The 14,402-nt window shown below is 37.0% G+C and overlaps 1 protein-coding gene across 1 annotated transcript in view; it reads right to left on the reverse strand.

The window, feature by feature from the left end:
• LOC148946780 (uncharacterized) overlaps nucleotides 1–14,402 on the reverse strand; it is a 308,282-nt gene that overhangs the window by 13,822 nt on the left and 280,058 nt on the right. The window lies entirely within an intron of this gene.

Here is a 14,402-nt window from a genome sequence, read left to right on the forward strand (position 1 = left end):
AGCCTTTCTTTTATTGATCTTCCGTTGAATGCTAATACCCGAAAGGTGACGATTGGAGGTATCAGTAGGTAATGTTTTACCTGCAGCAGGAGCAAGGAGTTGTCCTCTATCATCAATGATTCTTTTTATGTTGGAATTCTCTTTGAGTGCAATCATCTCTGGAGACATAAATCTCGTATAACCACCAACATAAGTGTTCAATTTTTTTGGTATTCCAAATAAATTTAATTCCTTACTGTCATGACAATGCATGCATAAATTTCCAATAATGCTACCACCTGTACTTGTTTCAAAGTTTAAATACTTCTCTTTGTCGGCATTCAATGCTACAATAATCTTGTTATGTAAACACACTTTATTAAAATGCTCCATCTTCACTTTTTTTTAAAGATATGACTTATGTGTTTATCGTTCCACTGCGTACAAAATACTGATTTAATACATGCAATAGATTAGGTAGTGTCAATAACTGGTCATAGAATACCAGTGGGAAAGTCACATCATGTCTCTGACCAATCACAGAGCGCAATTATTAGAACTGTAAGCATATTTTGACATTTTAAGTTATGTACAGAAAGAAAAAAATAAATAAAGTTGAAAAATTTCGAAGTTTTAAAAAAGTTTGAATTAAACACTTTTAGGATATCGAGTGTCTTTACTGAAAAGAAGAAAAACCACACGGAATCAGGCAACAGAGTCTCTCAAACCCCCGTAAAGTTATTTTAAAAGATACAAGAACTACTTATTTACAACAAAAATTTCGTTTTTAATGAACACCAAGTAAAGACAAACCACACGGAATCAGGCAACTGAGTCTCTCAAATCCCGTAAAGCTCTTTTAAAAGATACAAAAACTACTTATTTAACACAAAAATATCGTTTTTAATGACCACCAAGTAAAGAAAAACCACACGGAATCCGGCAACTGAGTCTCTTAATCCCCGTAAAGCTCTTTTAAAAGATACAAAAACTACTTATTTAACACAAAAATTTCGTTTTTAATGACCACCAAGTAAAGAAAAAACACACGGAATCCGGCAACTGAGTCTCTCAATCCCCGTAAAGCTCTTTTAAAAGATACAAAAACTACTTATTTAACACAAAATTTTCCTTTTTAATGACCCCTAAGTAAAGAAAAACCACACGAAATTAGGTGACTGAGTCTCTCAAACCCTGTAAAGCTCTTTTAAAAGATACAACAAAAGACCACCTGGTAAAGAAAAACCACACGTAATCAGGCAACTGAGTCTCTCAAACCCCGTAAAGCTATTTGAAAAGATACAAAAACAAATTATATAACAAAAAAATTTATTTTTTAATGACCAAAATGAAAAGAAAAACCACACGGAATGAGGCAACTGAGTCTCTCAAACCCCTTAAAGATCTTTTAAAAGATACAAAAACTAATTATTTAACACAAAAATTTCGTTTTTAATGACCACCAAGTAAAGGAAAACCACACTGAATCAGGCAACTGAGTCTCTCAACCACCTTAAATCTATATTCAAAGATAAAAAAAATACTTAATTAAAACAAAACTTTTGTTTTTAATGACCGCAAATAAAAGAAGAACCACACAGAATACGAGACCTGATTCTCTCAGTCCCGTTAAAACTCTATTAAAAGATACAAAAACTACTTATTTATAACACAATTTTCGTTTTTATTGACTATCAATTAAATGTAAACCACCCGGAATAATTAAACTGTGTATCTAAAACCCCTTAACGCAATTTTAAAAGATAAAAAAAATCCTTATTTAACAAAAAATTTTCTTTTTCATTGACAATCATGAAAAGTAAAACCACACGGGGTCAGGCAACTGAGTCTTTCAAACCCCTTAAAGCTCTCTTAAAAGATACAAAAACTACTTATTTACTCTCGTGGAACTCAAGCCCCAGTTAACTCAACCCCCGGGCGCCTGACCCCCCCATGTAACTAAAATCAAAAGTGAACTTTGAAAGATCAAGAGAATGTAACTGTGACAAGCTAAACCACGACAAAGCACTACTCTCGTGGAACAAAATCCCCATTTAACTCAACTCCCCCGTGCAACTGAACCCCCTTGTAACTGAACCCCTGTATAACCGAAACCCCCGTGTAACTGTACCCCCCTTTAACTGAACTCTCGTGCAACTCAACCCTCCAGGAACCCAACACCCATGAACATCTAAAAAACTATGTCTGAAAACCTAAACAGCTAATTAACTATTATAATTCATGATTTCAGGCACATAAAACCATAAAATACTAAAGTTAACTTCTCAGCAAAATATTCATCCCAAACTCGAAGTTTAAGAATTAGCCAAGTTTAAAAAAAAAAACCTACAGCTAAACCACGACAAAGCACTACTCTCGTGGAACTCAAGCCCCATTTAACTCAACCCCCATGCAACTAAACCCCCCATGTAACTAAAATCAAAAGTGAACTTTGAAGGATCAAGAGAATGTAACTGTGACAAGCTAAACCACGACAAAGCACTACTCTCGTGGAACTCAATCCCCATTTAACTCAACCCCCCGTGCACCTGAACCTCCTTGTAACTGAACCCCTGTATAACCGAAACCCCCGTGTAACTGTACCTCCTTTAACTGAACCCTCGTGCAACTCAACCCTCCAGGAACCCAACACCCATGAACATCTAAAAAACTATGTCTGAAAACCTAAACAGCTAATTAACTATTCTAATTCATGATTTCGGGCACATAAAACCATAAAATACTAAAGTTAACTTCTCAGCAAACTATTCATCCCAAACTCGAAGTTTCAGAATTAGCCAATTTTTAAAAAAAAAAACCTACAGCTAAACCACGACAACGCAATACTCTCTTGGCCCCATTTAACTCAACCCCCATGGAACTGAACCCCCCAGGTACCTAAAATCAAAAGTGAACGTTGAAGGATCAAGAGAATGTAACTGTGACAAGCTAAACCACGACAAAGCACTACTCTCGTGGAACTCAATCCCCATTTAACTCAACCCCCGTGCAACTGAACCCCCTTGTAACTGAACCCCTGTATAACCGAAACCCCCGTGTAACTGTACCCCCTTTAACTGAATCCCCGTGCAACTCATCCCTCCAGGAACCCAACACCCATGAACATCTAAAAAACTATGTCTGAAAACCTAAACAGCTAATTAACTATTCTAATTCATGATGTCAGGCACATAAAACCATAAAATACTAAAGTTAACTTATCAGCAAACTATTCATCCCAAACTCGAAGTTTCAGAATTAGCCAAGTTTAAAAAAAAAACCTACTAATCAACTTACAGATGAATGACCACGGATTTATTGAACTTTGAAATTGCGTAAATTAAAAAAAAACATGTACTGGAAAGGTGTCAAGGAACGTAAAGTGGGACAAATACACCGGAAGGAACATAAAGTGGCAGAAATGGTAGTTCCTACTCTACTTAAGCTGCCTTAAGAAGCCGAACTCTAGGTAGCCTAATTATCTTCTCCCAGAATTTTACCATTCTAACCAATCTAACACTCCTTAAAGAAAAAAGCCCAAATCTCCTTTCAGTACCACTGAACTAAATGAATCCTTCAAGCCTAGAATTCTCTTAAAATATCTTAGCTGAACTACTTCTAGCTTAGCTCCTTTAGCAAAACCCCAAACCTCAGAGCCCCAATGCAGACTAGAAGCTACTTTTGTCTGGAAAACTCACTTCTGGATCCTCATGTCAGCTAGCTGATTTAAATTACTTCTCAAAAGCATATTTATTAGCCTATTACCCCTTAAATTACAATCTTCTACATGCCTAGACACCCCCCTTAAAGCACTAAAGTTAACACCCAAATAAACAAATTCTTCTTTAACCTCTAAAACATTTCCTCCAAAATTAAAACGAACCTCTGAATCAACATCTCCTTTATTCCTAAATACTAATACTACTGATTTCTTAGCGTTCAACTCTAACTCCTTCTTTTCTAAATAGTTTTTTAATATATCTAATTGCTTCTGAAGGTTATCTCTGCTATCCGCCACTAGAGCTATATCATCCGCGAATAACATGCATGATAGCCTAAACCAATCCAAAGATACATAAGGGGCTCCATTATATAGTATTGATTAATGGGAAGTATACAGACGTTTCAGGAGGGATTTTTTTCTTATGGGGGGGAAGGTGTTGGAGGAGGGGTTATGGGGGAGAATCCTTCCATGGAGGATGTTTCCTTGGGGGAAGGGATATTTCTATGAAAGGGGCGCCGGATTTACCAGCATTATTTAAAAAAACGATCAGAAATTAAATAAAAAAAACTTTTTTTCAACTGAAAGTAAGGAGCAACATTAAAACTTAGAACAAACATAAATTATGACGTATATGAGGGGTTCACCCCCTAGTCAATAACTCGCCCTTTTCACTAAAGTTTTTTTTTGTAGTTTCAAAAAAGCTATCTATTCTAATTAACCGGCTTTTGTGATTCAGGGGTTTGTGATTCGAACAAAATTCGAACTTTAGCGTAAAGAGCAAGGTATCGACTAGGGGGCAAACTCACTAATATACATAATAAAACATATGAATATAGAAGTTCGTCACGTAAGTTAATTCGTAAGTTACGTCAGAACAAAATTTCGAGAAAGCCATTTAGCCAAAAAAAAGTAAAATCAATGTGCAAGTTTTGTTTTAATTATTCATGCACGGTGAGCCAAAATCAAAGCTGCATTAACTCAAAAACGTTCAGAAATTAAGTACAAAAAAACAAGTTTTTTTTAACTGAAAGTAAGGAGCGACATTAAAACTTAAATCGAACAGAAATTATTCCGTATTTGAAAGGGGCTGTCCCCTCCTCAATACCTCGCTCTTTACGCTAAATTTTGAAGCGGTCACACAACTTTTTTTTTAAAAACAATAAAAAACTGTAGTGTAAAGAGCGAGGTATTAAGGAGGGGACAGCCCCTTTCATATACGGAATAATTTCTGTTCGTTTTAAGTTTTAATGTCGCTCCTTACTTTCAGTTAAAAAAACTTGTTTTTTTTATTTAATATTAATAAAGGCTAACTGTTGCAAACTACCCAAGGATATTATAGTTTGTGTTTATATTACCAAATGCAAGTGATAAACGAGATTTTATTTCAGACATTTTATCGTTATAGCAAGAAAACTATGCCGTCTTCTCATAAACATACTCACTTGCTGAGAAATTGTCTTCGAGTGCTTCCAGACTTGCCATGAGGGTAAAAATAACACCGTATAAGGACCATAGTAGTATGGGTGTATGCCGTTTAGTGGGCCAGTACTCCCATCGATTCCAGGTAGCGGCACATTTTTTAAATCCCCCATATCCCCTTAATACGTTTCATGACATACATATACATGACATACATGTATGTATATGCATACATACATGACATACATTTACTATTGGAGTCGCTAACCCCTCATATCCCTTTAATACGTTTCACGACACACGTATCCTATGATTCCGACGACACACATATACTACTACTCCGACAACACGCATCTCCTATCATTCCAAGTGGACCCACAGGGCATTACTTTAACGCGACACATATCCCAATACTTTACGCGGGCCCATATCCCAATGTGCTATTAGAGTTGCTAGTCCCTCTACGAGATTTAACATTTTTTCCGGAAACGACTGTTCTTTCTGAAACAATGACATTACTTTAACGGGGCCCATGTCCCGATCCCATATCCCAATGTGCTATTGGAATTGCTAGTCCCTCTAAGAGATTTAATATTTTTTCTGAAACAATTATTCGTTCTGAAAAAATGTCATTACATTAACGGGGCTCATATCCAATCATTCCTATGACATATATGACGTTATTTCAACTTTCGGACCGATAAGAAAATTCTTGGAAATGCCAGATATTCTTTCTAAAACAATGGCATCATTCCGAGCGCACTTTATCAAGTATGTTGAACAATAATTGAAGTAAGTTAGAAGTGAAACGATGTCTAATAAACGAAGTTTCGATATGGATCTTATTATACAATTCGTAGAGATCTTTTTGTACTATAATGGTATCAAACCGATTATTGATTATTGATGATTGATTATACCTACAACCGGGCCAGGTATCATTATTGTAATGTAATGACAATTGGCCCATGTCTGATATCGAATCTAACGTGAGACCCATTATTTCCTATGGTAAAAGAACGATATGATAATTAATACAGCCCACAAGTCATTGAAGAGATTATGTCCTTAGAAATATATTCCTGGCAATCAATGTATTGTTTCTACGATGCCAGCCAACTAATGTGAAGCGTCACAATTTCGTGACCTGTTATTTGCACAATCGATTCGAAATTGGATTTTTAGCAAGTGTTATCAATGATCTGATTTAGGGGACCTTTTTTGGTATCATTCCGAGAATATATTAACACTGTGATTGGATATGCTTACTGGACAGACATATTCTTTTTATGGTTATGGAAACCTGTTCCGATCTCCAAAAAATTGTTTTCATACAGTTTTGGTTTATCAATAGACATGTACAATACCCTTTAATCACCGAATTGTACGTATATCATCTTTAGTTTTAAAAACACCTCTCCCTACTAGCCATTATTGAGCTATTGAATTCAATCAGTGCAATATTTGGAATCTGGCTCTTCAGGGGACGGTAAAGAACAATATCAAAACTAAAAAGGAGCATTTACCGAATTTTAGGTGTTTTTATATTTTATATGATCATTCATATTAAATAATACCCCCCCCCCTACTAGCCATTCTTTAATTATGAAATTCATTCCATAGAATATTTTTTCATCTCGACCTTCAGGGGACTGTAAAGAGCGATACCAAAACTAAAATACGCATAAACACTGTCATGAGGTGGTTTACGTGCTTGGCCCTTGGGGCAAATCTGATTTATTTTTTATTCTGAACATCTTTTACGTTTTTTCTGAAAAGACTTTTTGAACTTGGATTTTTTTTATACGGCCGCCCCAATAGAACTTTGTGGCTGGACATCGACGGTAGATGGTTTATTATGTGTTTTGATCAATTTTAATCGTGCCCTGGAAGGATAAAAACTTACATCATGTTAAAAAAAAGTGACAATGAAATGTTAGAAGAAAATATATGCACATGATAAAGTTATCGTTGTGTGGAATGTTGACAAGGATAGATATTTGAACTATAAGACAACCATTAATGGAGATAATACTGGAAATGTATGCGTGCGTTGTCATGACAGTGGATTAAATTTCCTTTGGAGTATTGAAAAAATTCAACATTGCTGATGGTGGATATACGAGACTGACATTTCCAGAGACGCTAGTGCTCAAACATAATACATGTCTGAAACTAATAGCTGATGACGAGGGCCAACTTAGTGCTTATGTCTCTGGTAAGACGTTACCCGTTGATAGTTCATAATGTCAACTGTCCGGTATTAGCATGTAAGTAAAAGCAAAGGGGAAAAGAAAGTCATACTGCTGCAATAGCGCAATAGTGCATATCATGTCTATGTGCCAAAACTTTAAACTATGTAACAATAATGTGGTAATAGACAGTAAAGTCGAAAGCAAAATAAAAATGGCATTGGCAGAAAGCAAAGCAACAGGACTATAAAGATGAATTAATGAAAAACAAAGCACCTACAAACGTAGCTACTATCATCGATGGTTCACGAACAATTACAGTCAATGAGCCCAATAATGCCAATGATGAAAGGTGTGATGAAGTTGTAACTGGATCATTGTTAAAACTCATGCATGACCCAAAAATAGAATAAGAAACATGTCAAGAGAAAACATAATGAAGTATTTTATGGACGAAACTCAAAGCATTCATTTTTTATAATGATATTCTACAAAACATTATTTCAATAAAAATATTTTATGCATTACTTCGTAGTGTCCCCATTAATATTGGGATAAACTAGCAAATTGAACGTTTAGAATGTTAATTAAAAAGCCAGAGATGTAAGAAAAGGAACAGAGAGACAGGCAAACAACCACTCAGACTGTCCCCATTAATATTGGGATAAACTAGCAAATTGAACGTTTAGAATGTTAATTAAAAAGCCAGAGATGTAAGAAAAGGAACAGAGAGACAGGCAAACAACCACTCAGACACATAGGCACTGTGTGAGAGAGAGAGAAAAACACCTAAAAACAAAAACAGTGAGACACAAAAACAGACATAGAGGAACATGGAAACAGGCAAACACCCGCTCAGACACATAGGCGTAATGAGAGCCACTCAGACACACATGCATAGTAGAGAGAGAGAGAGAGAGAGAGAGAGAGAGAGAGAGAGAGAGAGAGAGAGAGAGAGAGAGAGAGAGAGAGAGAGAGAGAGAGAGAGAGAGAGAGAGAGAGAGAGAGAGAGAGAGAGAGAGAGAGAGAGAGAGAGAGAGACAGAGAGAGAGAGAGAGAGAGAGAGAGAGAGAGAGAGAGACAGAGAGAGAGAGAGAGAGAGAGAGACAAAAAACACCTACAAACACACAGAGTTAGACTCAAAGACACACAAAGACAGACACGGTAACAAGCAAACACCAGCTCAGACCAGCTTAGACACAGAGGCGAGTGAGAGAGAGAGAGAGAGAGAGAGAGAGAGAGAGAGAGAGAGAGAGAGAGAGAGAGAGAGAGAGAGAGAGAGAGAGAGAGAGAGAGAGAGAGAGAGAGAGAGAGAGAGAGAGAGAGAGAGAGAGAGAGAGAGAGAGAGAGAGAGAGAGAGAGAGAGAGAGAGAGAGAGAGAGAGAGAGAGAGAGATAGAGAGAGAGAGAGAGAGAGAGAGAGAGAGAGAGAGAGAGAGAGAGAGAGAGAGAGAGACAAAAACACCCTACAAACACACAGAGTAAGACACACACCCAAACACACAAAGACAGACATGGAAACATGCAAGCACCCGCTCAGACCCACAGACATAGTGAGAGAGACAATCAAATAACCGCTCAGACACACTTGTATAGTAAAAGAGGTGTACCCGGGTACACCTAAATGAACCTAACTTGAATGAAGTTATTTAAATAAGGTGGGGATTGTAGGCTGGCTGCAGGTACCCGGGTGCAAGTAGAATTTGACTCGCTGTTTCCTTGTCTCTCTTACTGTACTTGTGTGTCTGAGCAGGCATTTGCTTATCCCAGTGTCTGTCTCTTTGTATGTCTGAATCTGTGTGCGTGTATGTGTTTTTTTTTCTCTCTCTCACTCTCTGTGCCTGTTTGTCTGGGCGGGTGTTTGTTTGTCTTAGTGTCTGTCTTTGTCTGTTTGTATGTCTGAATCTGAGTGCTTTTACCTGTTTTTGTCTCTCTCACTCTCTGTGAATGTGTTTCTTGTTTTGGTGTTGAATCTGTGTTTGTGGGTGTTTTTTGTCTCTCTCACTCTCTGCGCCAGTGTTTCTGGGTGGGTGTTTGCTTGTCCGAGTGTCTGTCTTTGTCTGTTTGATTATTTGAATCTGTGTGTTTGTTTGTGTTTTTTTGTCTCTCTCACTCTCTGTGCCTGTTTGTCTGGATGGATGTTTGCAAGTCGTAGTGTCTGTCTTTTTCTGTTTGTATGTCTAAATCTGTTTGCTTTTATTTGTTTTTTTCTCTCTCACTCTCTGTGAATGTGTGTCTGGGTTCGGTGTTGGCTTGCCCCAGTTTGTCTTTGTCTGTTTGTATGTCTGAATCTGTGTGTTTGTGGGTGTTTTTCGTCTCTCTCACTCTCTGTGACTGTGTTTCTTGCCGGGTGTTTGCTTGTCTGAGTGTCTGTCCTTGCTTGGATATTTGAATTTGTGCGTAAGTATGTGTTTTTTGTCTCTCTCAGAGAGTGCTCTGTGCCTGTGTGTTTGGGTGGGTGTTTGCTTGTCCCATTGTCTTGTCTGTTTATTTATGTACTTTAATCTGTACTTACATGTGTTTTTATCTCTCTCTCTCACTATGCCTGTGTGTCTGAGTGGATGTTTGTTTCTCTCACTATGCCTGTGTGTCTGAGTGGGTGTTCGCATGTTTCCGTGTCTGTCTTTGTGTGTTCGTCTCTCTCACTCTCTCACCATGCCTGTGTGTCTGAGCGGCTGTTTGCTTGTCTCTCTCACTATGCCTGCGTGTCTGAGGTGTTTGCACGTCTCTCCCTCTCTTTGACTCTGTGTCTGAGTCGGTGTTTGCTTGTCTTACTGTCTGTTTTTGTCTATTTGTATGTCTGAATCTGTTCTTTTGTAGTTGTTTTTGCCTCTCTAAATATATATATATATATATATATATATATATATATATATATATATATATATATATATATATATATATATATATATATATATATATATATATATATATATATATATATATATATATATATATATATATATATATATATATATATATATATATATATATATATATATATATATATATATATATATATATATATATATATATATATATATATATATAATATATATATATATATATATATATATATATATATATATATATATATATATATATATATATATATATATCTGACTATACCTGTGTGTCTGAGCAGGTGTTTGCATGTTTTCGTGTCTGTCTTTGTGTGTTTGTTTGTCTGAATCTGTGTGTTTGTAGGTGTTTCTCTCTCCCTCTCTTTGACTCTTTCTCTGAGTGGCTGTTTGCTTTTCTCCCTAACTATGCCTGTGTGTCTGAGCGGCTTTTTGCATGTTTCCGTGTCGGTCTTTGTGTGTTTGTGGGTCTGACTCTTTGTGTTTGTAGGTGTTTTCGTCTCTCTCTCTCTCTCTCTCTCTCTCTCTCTCTTTCACTATGCCTGTGTGTCTGAGCAGGTGTTTGCATGTTTCCGTGTCTGTCTTTGTATGCCCGACACTGTGTGTCTGAGTGGCTGTTTGCTTCCCTCTCTCACTATGCCCGCGTGTCTGAACGGGTGTTGGTATGTCTTCGTGTCTGTCTTTCTATGTTTGTGTGTCTGATTCTGTGTGTTTGTACGTGTTTTTGTCTCTCTCTATCTCTCTCTCTCTCAATATGCCTGTGTTTCTGAGTGGCTGTTTGCATGTTTCAGTGTCTGTCTTTGTGTTTCTGACTCTGTATGCTTGTAAGTGTTTTTTTTCTCTCTCTCACTATGCCTGTGTGTCTGAGAATGTGTTTGCTTGCCTCTCTCACTATGCTTGGGTGTGTTAAGTGGGTGTATGCATGTCTCTCTCACTCTCTGTGTCTGTGTCTTAGCGGGTGTTTGATTGTCCCAGTGTCTGTCTTTTTGTGATTGTGTGTCTGACTCTGTGTGTTTGTAGGTGTGTTTGTCTCTGTCTCTCTCACTATGCCTGTGTTTCTGAGCAGGTGTTTGCATATTTCCATGTTTTTCTTTCTGTGTTTTCGTGTCCGACTCCATGTGTTTGTAGGTGTGTTTTTCTCTCTCTCTTTCTCACTATGCCTGTGTATCTGAGGGGCTGTTTGCTTGTCTCTCTCACTATGCCTGTATGTTTGAGCGGGTGTTTACATGTTTCCGTGTCTGTCTTTGTGTGCCTGTGTGCCTGACTCTGTGCGTTTTTAGGTGTTTTTCCTATGTGTATGAGTGGCTGTTTGTTTGTCTCTCACTATGCCTGTGTGTCTGAGCGGTTGTTTGCTAGCTTCCATGTCTATCTTTGTGTGTTTGTCCCTCTCTGTGTGTTAATCGGTGTTTTTTGCCTCTCTTTCTCTCTCTATGTATGCCTGTGTGGCTAAGTTGCTATTTGATTGTCTCTCTCACTATGCCTGTGTGTCTTAGCGGATGTTTGTATCTTCCCATTTCTGTCTTTGTCTGCTTCTGTGTCTGACTCTGTGTGTTTTTAGGTGCTTTTGTCTCTCTCTCTCTCTCACTATGCCTGTTTTTATGATGGTTGTCTGCTTGTCTCTCTGTTCCTTTTCTTACATCTCTGGCTTTTTAATAAACCTTCTAAAAGTTCGATTTGCTAGCGTACCCTAAAATTAATGGACACATAAAAATAATGCGTAAAATATTTTATTGGAATAACGGTATGTAGAATATCATCATAAAAAAATGAATGCTTTGAGTTTATTCCATAAAATACTACATTATGTTTTCTCTTGACATGTCACTTATTCCATTTTGTGAGTCATACATGAGTTTTAACATGAATTTAGTTACAACTTCATCACACGTTTCATCATTGGTGTTATTGGGGTCATTGACTGTATCTGTTGGTAAACTATCGATGGTAGTAGTTATGTTTGTAGGTGCTTTGTTTTTCATTAATTCATCTTTATAGTCCCGTTGGTTTGCTTCTGCCAATGCCATTTTTATTTTGCTTTCGATTTCACTGTCTATTCCCAAATTATTCTTACATAGTTTGCAGTTTTGGCACATAGACATGATATACATTATTACACTAGTGCAGGAGTATACTTTACTTTTCCTCTTTGATTTCATTTGTATGCTAATACCGGAAAGATGACGATAGTATCTATAAATGGGTAACGTGTTGCCGCAACCATAAGCAAGAACTTGGCCCTCGTCGTCAGCTATTAGTTTCAGACTTACATTAGCTTTAATCACTAGATTCTCTGGAAATTTCAGTCTTGCATATCCACCATCAGCAATGTTGAAATTTTTCGATCCTCCAAAGGAACTTTGTATCTCACTATCATTACAACGAAAGTATACATCTCATATATGTTCTGCATTAATGCTTGTCTTATAGCTCAAATATCTATACCTGTCAGCATTCAACGCAATGATAAGTTTATCATGTTCATATACTTTCTTCGAATACTTCATTTTCACTTTTTTTTAATATGATGTAAGTGTTTATCCTTCAAGTGCACAATTAATATTGATCAAACACATAATATACCGTCTACTGCCGATGTCCAACCACAGAGCATTATGGGGGTAGCCGCATAAAAATTCCAAGTTCAAAAATTCTGTTAAAAAAATCCAAAATATTCAGAATAAAAATAAATCAGATTGGCCTCAAGGCATAAGCACGTAAAACACCATATGACAGTGTTTATGCGAATTTCAGTTTTCGGTATCACTCTTTGCTGTCCCCTGAAGCTCCAGATGAAACAAATATTCCAAGGAATAAAATCCATAGTCTAAGAATGGCTAGTAGGGAGGGGTGTTGTTTAATACTAACGATTATATATGAAATACAAACACATAAAATTCGGTAAATGTTCCTTTTTAGTTTTGATATTGCTCTTGACCGTCCCCTGAAATTCCAAGTTCAAAATAATCCACAGATTGAATTATTCAGCTAAAAAATGGCTAGTAGGGTGGGTTGTTTTTAAAACTAAAGATGATATACGTAAAGTTCGGTAACTAAAGTGGATTGTAAATGTCTACTGATAAACCAAAACTGTATGAAAATAATATTTGGAGATCGAAACAAGTTTCATTAACCATCAAAAGATTATGTCTGTCCAGTAAGCATCTCGAATCCCCTTGGTAAGCATATTCTCGGAATGATGCCAAAAAAGGTGCGCGGAAACAGATCATTCATAACACTTACCAAAAATCCAATTTGGAAATCGATTGCGAAAATAACATGTTACGATATGGTGACGCTTAACATCAGTTGTCAAACGTTCTAGAAACAATACATTGATTGCTACAATGTATTTCTAAGGACATAATATCTTCAATGACATGTTGGCTCAGTCGAGTAACATGGCGTTCTTTTACAACAGGAAATCACGGCTCTAACGTTCAATTCATACACCAGACACAAATTCCATAAAATTAATGAAAAACTGATGTGCCCAGGACATTAAATTACAATAAATATACCTGACCGGTTGTAGTCATATTCAATTATCAACAAGCAGTAATCAATAATCGGCACGATACCACTATAGTACAAAAAGATCTCTACCGATTTTATATTAGAATCCATATCAAAACCTCGTTTATAAGGCATCATGTCACTTCAAACTCACTTCAATTATTGTAAAACGTACTATACAAAGTGCGCTCGGAATGATGGCATTGTTTCAGAAAGAATATCTCGCAATTCCAAGAATTTTCTTATCGTCCCGAAAGTTGAGATAACGCCATATGTGTCATAGGAATGAAGGGACATGGGCCCCGTTAAAGTAATGGCATTGTTTCAGAACGAATAATTGTTTCCGGAAAAAAAATTAAATGTCGTAGAGGGACTAGCAACTCCAATAGCACATTGGGATATGGGCCCACTTAAAGTATCAGGATATGGGCCCCGTTAAAGTAACGGCACTGTTTCAGAAATAATAATTGTTTCCAGAAAAAATGTTAAATCTCGTAGAGGGACTAGCAACTTCAATAGCACATCGGGATATCGGCCCGCTTAAAGTATCGCAACATGTGCTCCGTTAAAGGAATGAGCTATGGGCCCGTTTGGAATGACAGGATATGTGTATCATTGGAGTAGTAATATATGTGTGTCGTCGGGATGATAGGATATGTGTGTCGTGAAACGTATTATGGGATATGAGGGGTTAGTCGACTCCAATAGTTAGCCA

This window comes from Artemia sp. Qi Xiang Cuo, chromosome 11 (assembly GCF_049724085.1).
Source record: "Artemia sp. Qi Xiang Cuo chromosome 11, ASM4972408v1, whole genome shotgun sequence".
NCBI classification, from domain to species: Eukaryota; Metazoa; Arthropoda; class Branchiopoda; order Anostraca; family Artemiidae; genus Artemia; species Artemia sp. Qi Xiang Cuo.